Raw genomic sequence first — 16,267 nt, 5'->3', positions numbered from 1 at the left:
GCACCCCGGCGGGTACCGCCTGACGGAGCGGCGCGGAGGTGAGCGGGGACGGGGCTCGGGCGGGCGGCACCGGGCGGGGACGGGGCCGTGAGCCCCCCGGTCACTCTCGGAACTTGGAGCCCCGAGCCCCGGAGCGAGGCGCGGGTAGTCGGGGCCGCTCCGTGCCCGCATCCCCCGGAGCCGCCGGCGCCCGCTGCCCCGGCGTGGAGCGCTGCTCCCGTGGAAGTTGGCAGCGGCGGGACCGGGCGGGATGCGGGACCGGGAGGGATGCGGGACCGGCAGGGATGCGGGACTGGACGGGATGCAGGACCGGGAGGGATGCGGGACCGGGCGGGATGCGGGACCGGGAGGGGTGCAGGACTGGACGGGATGCAGGACCGGGMGGGATGCGGGACCGGGAGGGATGCGGGACYGGRCGGGATGCAGGACTAGAATGGACGCGGCACCGGACGGGATGCGCGGCCGCTCTACTTTAGGGGAATTGCCGGCAAAACAGGGATTCGCATCCCAAGGGAGGGTGCTGGGTTTTGTCTGCCCTTGCCCTAAATGACGCACCGAGCACCTGCACCCTCGCGGAGCAGGTTAAATGCCGGGTTAAATTGTTATTGATTCGGGCAGCCCTTGACCTGGCAGTGAGCCGTCTGGGTGACCCACGTGCCCTCAGCATGGGAAAGGTGGCTGTGATACCGGAGGGGTGTTCTCTGCTGTGATGCTTGCAGGAAAAAAAAATGCTTATTTTATCGACCCCTCTTTGAACTGCCAAGCATCTCGCAGTTTATAGTTTATCAAATTCCGCAGCCAAAAAAAAAAAAAAAACCCACCCAGAAAAAAGGGCTGATTTTCAAGACTCTTCATAAGTTCATTTGTTTACTATGGAGCCGTGACTTCAGTGGTCTCTTTGGTATAAAAACATTCTGCTGGTGTGATATTTTTGGTGGCATTGACAACAGATTTGTTAGTCATGGTTATGAATATGGTAATGTGCAAGGCTCCCATTAAATTCTCCATGCTCTGAGGTAACATGGTTGAACGGTCACGTACCGAGTCTCGCATGCTCGAGCAGCATCGTTTTGAACTCCCGGTCTGTTTGATCACTTCTTCTTAACTTTCCCACCGTATTGTAAAAAAAGATTTGATCTTTCTGCTGGTCAGATGCAAACGCTAAGTTTTGTGCCCGGTGCATCTCCGTGCGAGCAAGCTTATGTAACGCGGTGCCCTGTGCAGAATGCGAGAGGTGATCGAGGAGCGTGGAATATCCCGAGTATGAAGGGACCCACCGGCATCAAAGCTGCAAGGAAAGATTTTTGGGAAAAGGACTGTCTTTGTGGCCACGGTGCTTCTGTGTGCCTGTCCCYACGGGAGAGCTGAGGAGGGATTTTCTCTTCTGAGGACATCCTGCCTGATCCTGGGCAAGGCTCTCGCTGTTCTTCGGTGGTGATTGCCTTCTCCTTAATTATGGCATATCCTGTGTCACYGCTTCCCAGGGCTCCGTGAAGCTACTCAGAAGCCCTTGAAAACACTTCCCAGCCAGGCAGGTACTGTGCAAATGCAAATTACTGTATTGCTGTTTTAAAAACGCTTTTCAGAAGTTAAAGCGGTATCTTTAAGCAGTTTCTTGGAACYGCAGCTGAATGTCTGTTCAGAGAGCTCCAAAGAGGCTGAAGGAGCTGGGGGTTTGACTAATACTCCCTTGTTAAGTGTTGTTTCTCGAGAATAGGAAGAAAAGCATCCCCCTTTTGGATGTTATCACGCTTTGTTAGGTCCACGAGTATTTGCTCCCAGTTTCCCTGCRACTTGGCAGTAATTACCGCCTGAAGAAGCACTTCAGCCCCAGACCCTTTAAGGATGAAGCCATGAAGGGGCTTCCCCTGACCTCAACATCCTCTGAGCCCCCTGCTCTCTGTGCTGGGGCTTTGCTCTTGCACCTGGCTGTACTTTCATTCCGAGGGACAGCAGGGATCGTTGTGCTGTCAGCTAGGGGCAAGTCTTCCTCGGCAAGAACTGTGCTTCAGATACTGCCACAGAGTACATTTCTGGCATTAAAAGTAAAGAAAAAGGTCGAGGTACTGGGTTTTRTTCTTTTTTATTTTTTATTTTTTTTTATTTTCTTGTAAAGCAGTGAAGAAAAACTAGATGGAAAAGGACTTGAGCTTGAGACTAACCTCTGATCAGCTTTAATATATCTTTCAAGTGCATAGAACATTAACAGAATTCCTTATGCATATTTCTGGGCTTCTGAGGGACTTATTTCTATTTCAATGTGCATTGCTTTCACTGTAGTGTATTGAAGTCTCATTGGTTTTGTAATATATTTTTTAAGAGGTGTTGTTTCTTTCCATAACCTCTTTCTGCTTTGGTAGAATCTCTGAATAGCTCCTAGAAATGCATTAAAGGTAATGCAAAGCTCGAAATTCTTTGATCAGCTTGCTTTTTACGAAGATTTATTTCAGGCAGCCTTAAAAAAATCCWTAGAATGTCAATTCTGAGGTCTTTTCATGTTGTGGATTTAATAGACAAGGCACTGTCAGCTGAGCTATGAGTCTTGCTAATAATATGATTACGTTGTTTTTTGAGAGCTGTAGTTCTTGAAAACATACCTTGGAGAAGAAAATTCACAATAGCTATGCGCAAATAATTTTTTCCTACAACAGATGGAAGAGCACTCAAGGGTGGCTAAAATTAGTTTGAAACAGAATAGATTATTCCTGCAAGTACAGTAGTATAATTTGTACAAAATGAGCCAAATCCTACTAATTGTTGCACTGTAACTGGTGTAAATATAGAGTAATTTGTTTGCCTGGATTCTCTCCTTCTTTATGGAGCAATGTAGAACACAAGGGATTATGAGGCTGTTGGATTTTGAGATGTTCCCAGCCAAAGTCAGTTTTTCCTGAAACYCAGTGGCAGAATATGGCCCCCCACTCTCCTCTTGACAACAGCATAATATTCACTCCCTGAGACTCCAGTTCCAAATTTGCTGTAATGTGATTGTGGGTAGAGGGTTGCTGAATGACTCAGATGAATGTAGCTCAGAGTAAACAAACATGTAAATCATTTCTGGCTAGAGAGAGAGAAAGGAAAACATGAGAAGAGCAGAAAAAAGCCGACCTCCAGGATGAGACATTTATAAAGACATCATTAGCGAGGATCACCAAGTTCAGCACAGGATGCAGCCAGCAAAAACTCAGGTCTGSCTTTGCCACGGTCTTTTATGTCTGGAAATGAGAGGCACCTGTAGGGAGTTGGTGCCCAAATGCAAGTATTGCACAAGAGCAGAGTTTTGCAGTTGTGTGGTGCAAAGGGGTTCAGGTTCATCTCAGCACCTGCATTTGGCACGTTTTGGTGGGGGAGGGCTGGGAACCAGCTGTGCTGCCTGTCCCAGAGAAACAGGGACAGGCCAGGCATGGATGGTTGTTCCTGTTTGTCTCTACAATGTCTGATTTGGGGGGAAAAACATACAAGCTATTCCTGAAAGTTTCTGACCCTGAAATCCTGGAGAGCAGTTGGAGTTGGGATGAATAAGTGCAGAAGGGTCCAGACCCAGCTTGTGGTTCAGATTAAGGAGTACCAGAGCAGGTCAGTGGCTTTCAAACCACTGTGGGTTTCTCAGCGAGTCAGGCACTAAATCAGAGCGAGGCAAAGGCTGCTCTCAGTTGATTTTCTWGCCAGTAAGCACAAATCACTGCAACAGAGCATCTTGCCAGCCAGGAGCTCTTAAGTGCCCAGGCCCAGCGCAGCTGGAAGTGACGGGAGGATGGAGCTGTCCCTGTGAGAGGGAATGCAGTGGTTGGGAAGCTGGGGCAGGGTTTTCATTCCTTTCAGCTGTCTGAGCAATTCCGCTTCAGCGTGTTTTCAGGCTAAGTTAGGTTAAGTTCCCTCGTGGGGAAGCGAGGGATGTGCAGGCATCCCGAGGTGAAATGACGAGAGCTGGGGCTGGTCCCCTCCTGCTGCTGCGTGAGGAGCAGTTCCCTGGAGCTCTGCCTCCCCTCTGGATAACCTGGTTGGACCAGTTCCCTGGATAACCCTCCTCATGGTTTGGCCACTTGTGCCATCGTGGTGAAGAGGGTGCTGTGTGGTGGTGTGGAGCTGTTCAACATGAAAGTGGTGCTGTTCCTGCCATTTCCTGCCTTGGAGAGCAGTGAGCAGTGTGTAGGGTGCAGTGTGGCTGTGGGCATGGCATCCTTGCAGTGTTTGCTGTGAGGTGGTGGCTGGGAGTGGAGGAACTGGASTATTTCTGTCTGTGTATGAGTAGCAGGTAGACTTGGCTCCTCATTTTGTCCACGTTTTGTTTTCTTTAGAGCACATCAGGTTCTGTAKGGTGTTGGTCACAGTGGCCATGACAGGAGCCTTGACTTCCCCATCAGGATGGTTTCTGCTCATGGGAGTTATGGGTGCTCCTGTTGGTCCTCAGACATGCATTATTATTTATTCTCAGCTCAGGCTTTGGATTCAAGCCAGGAAGTTGCTTTGTCCTTATTCCCTTCTCCTTTCTCTCCCTCTCTCTCTCTCTTCACGTGCATTGAACATGTTCCAGTGAGAACTGAAGCAATTTCCTGGCCCCTGTCACATGTCCTGCATCCCTTTTTSCATCCTTAGAGAGCAATCTGACTCACTGTTTGGGAAGGACTGGCTTAAGCACCTGAATAGAGTCAGACAGGTTCCCATCGTGCCTGCTAATTAAATTGTAATGCTCATTACCACAGGCTGCTGGGGAGGGCAAAAGCCTGGGCAGGTTGAAAAACACGAGGYGAGTTCACAAGGCACAGAGAGTGGGTGGGAAATGTGAAGGTCTGGGTGTAACCTCTGGCTCCCTGGGAGTGCCAGATGCAGGGAGAGTGCAGGGAGAGTGCAGGAGAGTGCCCAGGCTGCTGCCCATCACCAGGGATTACATCCAGAATGGATTTCATCCATTCCCAGCTCAGCTGGGAACAGAACTGGCTTTCTGCTCGGTAAAATAAAGAGGGAAGGATTGAGCTTATGGAACAGTGTTTATTGGGCATTTTGGTTCCAGAATGATAACCAGGGTAGAGATTTCAGCCTGCTCTCACAGGTATTAATGGATTAACATAGGAAGCTGCAAGAATTTCATTGTGTGAAGCCTTACTGACAAAAGCAGTGAGAGGATGAAGCCATTTGGGGCTCAGGGCTCTGGCTGGGACAACAAGATGAAATAATTCCGGTCTCTCACTCGCTCTTTGTGTCCTGCTCATTCTRGTTTGTGCTGCATTACGAAATGGAGGTGCTGATCTCTTACTTAGCCTGGAGCTGCAGTTAATAGAAATCTCTGTATTATGTGTGTCGGGGTATTTGAAAGTTTCCAGGTGGAGGGACCTCCAGGTTTATAAAATTTTCCTAATACCCTAAAGTTGTTCATAATAGGAGCAAGAGGAATGAGGATTTCTAGGATGTCAGTGYCTTGTCACCCTTTCTCCTGTGAGGTCGAGTTGGAAGCAGGGCTGTGGTCAGTGGTTGGATGGACAGGGGCTGTGGGGTGGGTCCCTGAGGAGCTGCTGGCAAGGCTGATTCAAAGAGAAGTGTCTGCTGCAAGAGAGGGATTTTCTAACTGAAAAGAAGAGGTTACGTGGACAAAGGAAGTAAAAATCTGATCTGTGGAAGAGGGCAGGAAAGCACAGAGGATGTTTGAACAAAAAGCTGCAAAGTCCCTGCAGGRGCCATAGTGAAAATCCTTTACCCAGATCTTTCTGTCCTGTGTGATACCATCAGGGGATCCTCAGCTGGGAAGGGCAGACTGAGCCTCTGAAGAATCTGAAAAGTTTCCTTCTRCTGCATTATCCCATTTCTTCAGCAAGAAAACAAAGGCTGACTTTCCTTTTGGGTCAGTCTGCCAGGGCCATGCTGGAGCTGCCTGTGCCCACCACAGGGGCTGCTGGAGGGAGCGGGGCTGCCCAGACCCAGCTCTGCCTCCTGTGCAGGGAGAGCAGCCCCTGTGAGCTCCTGGCTGATCCTCCATGGCCAGCTGGGATGCACGAGAGAGGTCCCACATCCCTGTTCCAGACAGACCCTGATCTCTCCTCTGTGCCGTGGATTTAAGGGGCCCAAGCTGGACCCAGACCAGGCCAGGGAGATGTTCTGCAGCTGGGAAAAGAGCTCCAGCCTTCTCAGACTCAAGGTCTAAACCAAGCTTCTGCCTCAAAATGCACATCTTTGTTTCAGCCCGCAGCTCTGCGTTTGTGGAGCGTCAGGGCAAACGTTCTGACATTGTCTGGGGGGTCCTGTGGATCTGGAAGTGATGCCAGGTTGGGAGTGGTCCCTKYCCAGCTCTCCTGACTCGTTCCCCAGCAGCCTGGGTTGGTGCTGSTGTGCTCAGGAGCTCAGGGACAGCSCTGGAGCTGGAGAGSTTTGTGTGGTCCTGCAGGGATGTGTCTCCACCGCACGGTGCAGCTCTSCTGCAGCCGGGCTGTCACCTCACCCAACAGCCTGAGCAGCTGGTGAGTGGGAGCCCTGCCTGTCAGAGACAGGAGGAGGAATAGCAGCACTCAACAAGCCATCACTTCAGCTGCTGGCACCGAGAGGAATCGGGGAGGGGAGGCGCCCCTCCCAAAAATAAACCCAGGGCTGTCCACAGGAGACACTGGACCCCTGGCTGACTGAAATAGTTGGGGAAAAGACAGGATGGAGAGCAGCTTGGCTGAAAAGAAATGCAGGATGGATGGAAGGAAGAGGTGTTTTAAGGAGTCTTTTACATACTAGGGTTTGTGGGTGATCTCCTGTCAAAAATAGTTCATCYGCACTGGCCATGCACCTATGGAGGGGTCAGGGAGCACAAATCTGAGCAGATCTTTCTGGGTTGCCTTCTGATTTAACCCAAGATTTAAATGCACTCATGAATGGAACAAAAATTAAAGTGGGTGGTTTTGAGAGGAACAAAACATAGGATGGGTGGTTTCGTCCCACAGAAATCTTACAGATTCCTGATATGTCTTTCCAGTCTTCAAGCACAACAGTCAGCAGCTCCCAAAGTTTTTAATAATTTATGCAAAGAGGAGCATCTAGAGATTCCAAGAGCCTGGTAGTTCAATCTCTCAGCAGGGAGCTGGGAGAAGACAAGGAAAGGCTGGGATCCAGGCCACCAGCCCTGGTCATTCTGTGGGGAATAAATATCAGATTTGTCAGAGTTATTAGCTCTGCTTGTTCCCTGCTCAGGGACATTTCCAGTCCAAGGCTGAGTTAAATTCTCAGCATTTCCAGTCCTTGCCTGGCTGAAGGGATATGTGGCTCTGTTCAGCCTCTTCTCTCTCCCCAGTCCTGGGACTGGCTAGGGGTTGAATTGCTGGTGAAAACTGAAGGGTTCCTCTGTGAACACAGAAGCAGCAGAAATGGGAAATAAAAAAATTCCCACTGACTTCAGCAAGCTTTGAACCTGGGCATGAAGAGCAATGTTTTATTCCAGGTGTTCTCACTGTCCTCTGAAGAGTTTATTTTCATTCTTTTTTTAAGGTATGCTAGATAATGGCACCAAAAATTCAGGGTGAAGCATTTGGGGTGCAATGAAAGAGTGAGGCTGCTGCCATGACTTTCCCATACATTTTGGGATTAATCTTTCTCTCCTGCAAGAATCAGCTGGAAACAAGGCTCCCTCTCCTGTGTCACTGACCTGTGCAGGGCAGGCCAGCTCAGGGCTGTTCTGTGGGTTTGCTTTTTTAGCATCAGAGTGATTTTTTGCTGCTTCTGCATGCAGAGCATCCCCTCTGTGGGTGTGTGTATGGAGTGGGACACCCCACTTGTGCCGGTGAGCTCTGCAGCACATCCCTGTGTCCCTCCAGAATGGGATCTGACTCAGCCCAGCAGTTTGGGCAGCAGTTCAGGCTCAGCCCTSGGGCAGCACGGAGTCACCAAAGGGTGGATGAAAGCTGAGTGTTGTTTTGTGCTSTGCCGGGCTGAGGTGAAGGGAGCTGAGGAGTCACTCAGAGTCACAGAGGTGAATTCCTGCAGTCCTGCTGCAGAGCCCCTCTCAGAGTCCTTCAATCGGGTCATTCTGCTTGGCTGAAGTCCTTTAGCTGCCAAACCTGGAGCACTGGGGCTCTGAGAGGGTGTTGTGCCTGATTGTCTCAACATTTGGCCTGGGATACGACTACAAACACTTGTTGAATCTCTGCTGTCAGATTATTCACAGCAACCACATTGCTAGAAGGACTTTTTTTCTTGTTTCTGTGCATTTCAGACCCTGATCCAGGTTCTACAAATGGCTCTGGTGTTCCTGGATGTTTGGCCAGAGATGCTTTTGCCAGCTTGTAGGTTGGCATTTTCCATGATGCCTTTAGGGGATTTTGGGCAGCCACAGGACGTGGTTCTGTTTGATCCAGACACTGACACTTGAGCYTGAGAGCCTCTTCAAATGCCCTCTGGTAGTGCTGGCAAGGTGAGAGCGGTTTCACACATGGAGGGTGGTTTTTCTCCCTTTCCAAGGCTCACCAGGCTCGAGTGGGCACAGCTGGGGCACGCAGAGAGAGCACCCACAGAGCACTGAACCCYGATCCAGGGCGTGTTCCTGTGCTTCAGTGCTGAGGCATTATGAAGAGAGAAAAAAAAAAAGAGAAATCAAATTAGGCTCTCAGTTCTTGTTCCCTTCCGGAAAATCTGGAGTGTGTTAATGGCATTATTCCTGTGCCCATATTGCCGTTTAAATCGGCTTTATGCACTGAGCCTCTTAGCGTGGAGTTAGGACAGATTAGCAGCATTTCCACCCGTTYTACAGGCAGGGGAAGGGAAACACGGCAGCACACCCCTGATTGTGCAGGATTGAGAAGTCCAGRGCAGGGCTGTTCCTTCCTTGGGGCTGTGCTGGGCTCAGTTCATCAGCTCAGAGCAAACCAAGTGTGCTGCTGGAAACGTGGGTACATGGAGAGCACCTCCCTGCTGTGGGGATTTGGTGATGGATGGGTTCCTATTTTATCCATCTTTTGTAATCTCAGCACACAGACTATGCCTTTGTGAGTACTAAACCTGGAATAAAGTCATTAAGAACTGAGATCTCAGATGTGAACAGTGAAGGGTATGGGCAGTTCTTCATTTACATTTAGAAATACCATGGATAACTGATGCTGCTCAAAAGTACTGGTTTGTTTCCAAATTAACCAACGCATACCTACTCGTGCCTTATTTAAATTAATTCCTTTTTTTATCTTGGTTTGGAACCAGAGGCCCAATCTAATGTTTTTCATCCAGCACTCTTGTTTAATCCATATGGATTAATTATCATTGTCAAGAGCTGGTGCTAAAGAGAACGTCCTGCACCTGAAAAACGCACTCTGGAGACAGCAGACTTCTCATCCTGCAGAATTTTTCCATCCCAGCTGGACCACCTCAGTGCAGTGGAGGTGCTGGAGACACAGAGGGTGTTTGAATACCAGGGGTTTTTTTGGACCATCTCAGTTTTTTGTAGATGTTTGGAGCATGATTGTACTTTGTTTGAATCCATGGGAACTGATGAATCCCACAAAGTACTGGGCTGTTCCTGGGGAGAGCCCGGTCATCTGCTGCCATTGGGGCAGCCAGGGTGTGTTTGTAGCTGCTGACAGTGCCTTTCGTGTCTGGGCAGCTGGGGAGACCTTATGGGCAGAAAAACACAGCTTCAGTTCAAAGGAAATGTTAAAACCCTTTAAACTGTGGTGAGAGGGGCACAAACTCCCTGTTTGTGTTTGTTACAGCCCAGGAGCAGCGTCAGGCCATCATCTTGAGCACCTTCCCCCTCCAGGGTGATGTCCAAACAGCCTTTGCAGAGCTTTGCCAGGGTTTCCTGCCACCCCACAGCGTATTTCTGCACACAGATACTCAAGGCATGGGGAGATGGTCCTGTTTGGGTCCACGTTTGTGCTTTGCTTGGTTCTCAAGCTCCCCCTGAGGCTGCAAACAAGCCCAGCACTGGTACAGACACACTCCTCATTGTTCTCTTCTCCTGCTTTTTGGGGCAGCTGGGGTGGGGAGACAGAGCCCAAAAGTGAGAGTGACAACAGAYTTAACTCAAAGCTTAGCAGGCTTTGGGGCTGAGAAGCGGAGGAGCTCAGCAGCAGCGTGTGACAGACCACAGTGGAGGGACATGAAACRGGGAGCAGTGCTCAGGGATGCTTTGATGTGCTCCCAGAGCTTTGCAAYACCTTCCCTGCTGAGCTGGAGGAGATTTTRATTTGGAGASTCCAGTCAGGGGCATCATMAGTGCAAGGAAGCAGGAAGGAGTCYRGGACAGCRACTTCTCTTTGCAGTTGTGGAGCARTTTGGAGTTATGTCCCTGGAGTSTGCAAGAGAARTGGATCTGCCTAAGCAGAGTGAAATTCAGAGTGTTTGAAACAATTTGGCTCTGCTCTGGCTGAAGCRACGTGAAGGAAGAGCGTAGTGAATTAATAACTAACATTAGAAAAGAAAATAGAAAAGGAAGTTAAAAGAATGGGTYGGTCTAAGTGTTTTCTTGCACTAAGATGACATATAAATATGTACAGACTTAATTAGCAGAGGGTTATTGGAAATCTCAAAGCCAGCTATCAGCCTCTYGCTTTCTCACAATATTTTGTTACAGCCTACTATAAAAAAGGCAGTTAATTAAAACAGATTTATTCATCCAATCATGCAGGTGTTACAATGAGACACTGTTTCCAGAACCTGGGTATTTTTGTTCAATTTAATGGAAAGTAATAATATCATGTAGGAGGTGTCTCTAACAGTTCATTCCTYGTTCCTTCGACACGTTCAGTGCCTCTGCCCTGAGCCCAGCACGCTGCAAACGCTCCCTGAGATGTCTCTGTGTGAGGAGGGAGGGTTTGTTTTCCCTGTGGATTTGTTGGTTGTGGGGCTGCAGCTGCTGCTGTTGCTTGCTCAGGCTCTGCCCTGAGGATTTGCAGCCCTGTGCTAATGCAATACAYGAGGGAGAGTCACCTTGACTTGGCATCTATCAGCTTATGCAAGTTGTGCTGCACTGCAACAGAGATGTCACTCTTGTGAGCCAGATGCATTGTCAGGAGCAGATCTGGAGCTGGGTGGCTCCCTGGRTGCTGCTGTGGCTGTGGGAATCGAGCACTGCACAAACCACAGTGTAAAATGTTGGTTTTTTTCCCCCGGAGAGGGATGGGGGGGTGCGTGTGTGTGTTTGTTTAAGTGGTCCCATCTTTTCCAGGCTCTAAGGGGACATTCCTGGGGTGTGCTGGACATGTCCCCTCACTGCCTGTGCCATTCTCTGCTGCAGGGTTTGTGTGTGGTTCTGCAGATGGAACTGGGGATCTTTGGCACGAGCGCAGCATCTCCAGAGCTGTGGCTGCCCCTCGTTTTCTTTCGTAGAAAGTTGAAGCCCAGAAAGAAATTTGGGAAAAACAYGGACAGCATTTGATTTGTTTCCCACCTGAAATGCCAGCCAAGTGACATTTGTGGTCAGTCMCAGTGTGACAGCCCGGACAGTCCTGCAGAGGCTTTAGCAGGAGCTCTCCTGGAATGCAGGGGAATTCTTGGAGCTCCTCTCACCCGCACCCCTCCCTCCTGCAGGTCCCCTGGAAGGTGATGCACGGTTCCTTGGCTGAGTCAGCAGAGCCTKGGGACTGGCAGTGTGATTTGCTGAGCAGGTTTTTGGCTTCAGGGAGCACCTCACTCACAAGTGGGACACTGTTTGCTTTACCTGACCCAGCACATTCAGAGCGAGTTTGAGCRCTGCTGTCATTCAAAGCACCACAGAAAACTCCCAGTACAAATAAARGGAAACTGGGTAATGATCCTCATGTAAAAAAAAATGCCACCAAAATTTGTTTTGAGGTGCAGAATATACCCTTAGCAAAATATTTTGATTTTGCTGAGGAAAATAAATCATCCGTGACCGAGCGAGGGTGGACTGCTCTGTGACACCTCAGGGATGAAATAAAATCCAGAGTACCAGGAGAAAAAATAAAGACTTGAGGTAGAAAAGCATCTGCAGCTTGGAATCCCTCCAAATTGCATCCTGTGGATAAATGGCACTTGGAGCCTGAAGGCCTTGGGGAAGGGGACAAGGACTGCAGTGCCATCCWCCCACTGCAGGAACGTGGGCAGGGGACAGGCAGGAGTGATGAGGAAAACACAGCAGGGACAGGCCCAGCAGCAAACAACACCTTTAATTATTTTAGGGTAAAACTTGGAGAAAAGCAGGACAGAGGGAAGAGCTGAAGTCACAATAATAATAGTAGTAATAATAATAATAATAATAATAATAATAATAATAATAATAATAATAATAATAGGTAGAGCCCACAGGGCTTGTAGCCCTGCTCCTTTTCATCATGGAAATCCAGAGTCAGTCAGAGGGAAAAAAAGGCAAATTTGTCTGTTCCAGTTAACAAATGGCTAATAAACAAAAAATGCTTGAATTCATCCATAGGGGATCCTTACCAAGGATGGTAAAGATGGAGAGAGTTAACATGGAAAGAGTTAATTGCAGGAGACTCAGAGTGTGTCCATGAGGAGAGATTCCTCAGTGCACAGGACTGAACTGAGACATTTAAGAGCTGCACCAACACTCTCTGCAGCTGGAACACTCCCTCTTGCAAGCAGAAGGGCTGGCAAAGGGGAGGGGATGAGCCCTGGGATCTGTAGGATGAGTTCCTTGCCCCAGGATCTGTAGGATTAATTCCTTTCCCTGGGATCTGTAGGGTGAGTTCCTTTCCCTGGGATCTGTAAGGATGAATTTCTTGCCCCAGGATCTGTAGGGTGAATTCCATGCCCCAGGATCTGTAGTATGGGTTCCTTGCCCTGGGATCTACAGGGTGAGTTCCATGCCCCAGGATCTGTAGGATGAGTTTCTTGCCATGGGATCTGTAGGATGAGCAGCAGCACATCCCTGGCTCGCTGTGGGGAGGAAGGGATCCTTTGTGCTCACCAAGATGGAGCCAAACAGGTGAATTCTGACTCTGCACTGCCTGAAATCAGAGCATGGCTGATGTTTTTGTGCCTGCCTGTGTGAAAGCTGGGAGGATGTGGMTGTTTGGCTCAGTTTCTGCAGGCTGCTGGTCTGGCTGCTCAGGAGAGCAATGTTTGAGGTTCTCAGAGGTGCTTGCTGGTGTAAAATCCACTCTGCTGTGCTTTGATCAGAAATCAGTAAAGGTGGAGCTGAGCTGCAGCTCTGGGAGGAAGGAGGCAGACCTGGGTCAGGGGTGRGTGAATAAAGCAAACAGCAAACAAGTGACCTAATGCATTTTAGACAGAATTGGCAAGAGGTTTTCACTGGCAGCAAGATCCAGCTGAGAAAACAGGATCCAGGGGCTCCTCTGAATGCTGGAGAGGACAGGAAAGTTGGTGCTGAATGTGGCTTCCCACTGGAGAGCTGTGCTGGCAAAGGTGATGAGTGAGCAGGGAGTGGAAATCTCAGAGAAGAGGCTGAAGAAGCTGAGGAAAGATAGATGGGCTGCAAATATTGTAACACCAGAAAAAAAGTATTTCAGGTCCCTCATGGTACTTCAAAACACAGGACCCAGGGAACATAGCCTTGARAAGAATTTGGCCTTAGTTCATCAGGGTAAAAAAATTAGATTTGGTTTGGTTTGGTTTCTTTCATGCATGTGCTAGAGGCAACTAGCTACTAAATACAAAATCATTCCTTTGGTATGGTTACAGAGAGAGACCTGAAAAATTAGGTTTTGAGGAAATTGTGGACCTGAATACTTTCGGTGAATCCAAATTAAGTCGTGTATGTAATTAAGCTAGCAGGGATGCAGGGTAATCCAAAAGGGTCAAGGAATTAATTTTAGATTTGTGACAGAAGCAAGATCAGACTTGGTATTTTAATCAATGGTGCAGTCTGTCTAGGAACAGCTCASAATTTGAGGAAAGTCCCAATTTCCCCTTGTGATGATGCATGTAACATGTCTTCCATGGTTATTATTTTCACAGTAATTTTTGCTGTTCTTYTTTGAAAACTAGATTGTGGGTAATAAAATTTAATGGACAACGTTTGAGAATGCTAACAGCTAATTACATGAACAAGGAAATGTGTAAAACTAACCATGGAGCTTGAAATTATGGAGCTGTACGTGGCCATTATGCCAATGCCCACTGAAAGGATAAGGGAGAAAAATCCCCAGGTCTTCATTTAATATCTCTGCCAGTGGCYTGTTCTACAGGCTGGGTTTAGCCCTTTGTATCTTTTTTAATCAGACACTTTATCTGCTTTTATGTATCTGGAAAGGAGAGTGCTGACAGTGTATTGAAGAGGAGAGCCGTGCAGGAACATTTATTGAATATGGGAGGAAGCAAAAAATGAATTCTAGAAAGAGAAAGTGTTCCTRTTGCAGCAAACAAGAGCAGGGCCCCTTGTTGTGCTGCTTGTGTTGTGGTGCCACACACCCTCCAACCAAGTGAGAGGGACAAACACAAGTGCAGGTATGAAAAACTTCATCATTTTTAGCCCTAAAGCTTCCCCAAAAAGGCAGTGGAACAATCCCCAGCTGGCCCTGTCACTGGGATGGCACTGTCAGATGGATCAAATGCTGCTGTTGGAAGAGTCCTGGTTACTTTTCTAACCCAGAGGAGCTCAGGGGTATCACCCACTCTTTATTTTGCCACATGTGATGGGCTGTGCTTCCTGACAGACCCCGTTCTGCTGGGAGCACCGGGCCCTCCATGTCCCTGACAGGAGAAGCCAAAGCTGGGGCAGAGCTGGGCATTGATCTCATTCCCCACACGTGAATTGTGCTTGTTTTGCCACGGAGCTCATGATGTGTGAGGAGCTGGGCTGCTGGGACAGTGCAGAAACCCCAGGAGCTGGCAGGGGCATCTCAGGCTGGCCTGGGTCAGTGCTGAGAGCTGCTCCTGTGCAAACAGCCCTGGGCAGGGACAATTCCAGTGTGATTGAACACTGATCACAGCAGCAGGGGGCTCAGAACCCAGCACTGGGGTCAGCCTGAGCAGCAGAAGCTGCAGAAGTGGCACATGCCAGGTGAATCGGTGTCCCAGTGATGGCTGCAGTGCCTCCTCCAGCAGTTTGCAGAGTTATTGAAAATTCTCTGCCTGATTCCTGTGTTTCGGTGAGCACCTCGATCACAGCTCACTTCSTGTACGAATTTTATTCATGCAGCTCCTTTTAGGTGAGGCAAAAAGGGTGGGGGAGACTTCAAACACCACCCAGGCACTGAAGTAAAAAGGATAATGAGGATATTACAAAGGGAAATAATGCAAAGTGGTAACTTTCCATCTCCTCTCCTGTGTAAGGATGGCAGTTGTCACCAGCAGTGATCGTGCCCCAGGATTGAACCTCTCACTGAGATGGATGGCACTGTTCAAACCTGTCTGAGCCCTTTGTTCCTTTCTGCTGACTCCTCTAGCTGTCGAAGCATCAGACACCTGAATTTTCAGCTCCTTCAGAGCTGTCCAGGACAGAAGCTTGCAGATGAAACAGCAAGAGGAAAATGAAAAAAAATGAGGATTTGAAAGAACAGTGCTTGTCAGAGGAGACCAGCAGTGCATCATCACTGTTCATCTGCTGCTCCAGTGCTTTGTTTGAGGGAAAACATCAGTGGGGAAAACATCACTAGGGAAGTCTTACTCTCCTCTGCAGTCCTCCACGAGGAGTTCTGCTGTCAGTCAGTGGTGAAGRTGTGGAGTGAACAAGGCTCTTTACTGCCCTGGATATTCTGTCAAAAGCTGGCAGTGCCTCCTGCTTTGCTTTCCKTACAAAATGGGGCGATGGCAGCTCCTCTTTTTCAGGGCTCCCTGTGCAGATGTGTCAGCAGGCTGGGATTTACAGAGTGGGGCCCTTTGGAAATAGTGTCTGTGTGTTAATAACCCTTCTGTTTGCACTTCTGTCTGTAGCCACACTTAGGCCTGTGCTTCAGTGAAGTTCTCCAGTGTGTAACATGTTTTCTCAGCTGATTTTAGGCTCAGTGTGGCAGCAGTGGAGGAGTCTTGCAGCAGAGCAGCTTCAGCAGGCCTTGGCTGTTGTGTGGGCATGCACAGGAATGCATTTCTGCTCTGCCAGCAGTGCTGCTGAACTGGCTGCTCTCTTGGATGGAGTCACAGGGCTCCTCTGGGGCTCCATGGAACAAGGGTGGATGGTGTTTGGCTGGAATGCTTTAATGGATTTACAGCACTGCCTTCATGGGGAGCACAGTGATGCTCCTGCACGGTGCTGAGCTCCTAACTCCTTTAGCTTTATAAAGAGCAGGGCAGGCAAGCCTTGAAGTGTGTGAGCTTGAGTCAGGGCACAGAATGCCCYCCTCACCCTGCCCTGCTGCCAGGGCAGAGCACAGACACCTCCTGTGCTGCAAGGATGATGCTGGGGTGTTCTCCAGCCAGGAAAGGACTC

This window comes from Malurus melanocephalus, unplaced genomic scaffold (genome assembly GCF_030028575.1).
Source record: "Malurus melanocephalus ecotype Western Australia unplaced genomic scaffold, MMel_1.1 scaffold_120, whole genome shotgun sequence".
In the NCBI taxonomy this organism is placed as follows: Eukaryota; Metazoa; Chordata; class Aves; order Passeriformes; family Maluridae; genus Malurus; species Malurus melanocephalus.
This window is presented reverse-complemented; position numbering follows the sequence as displayed.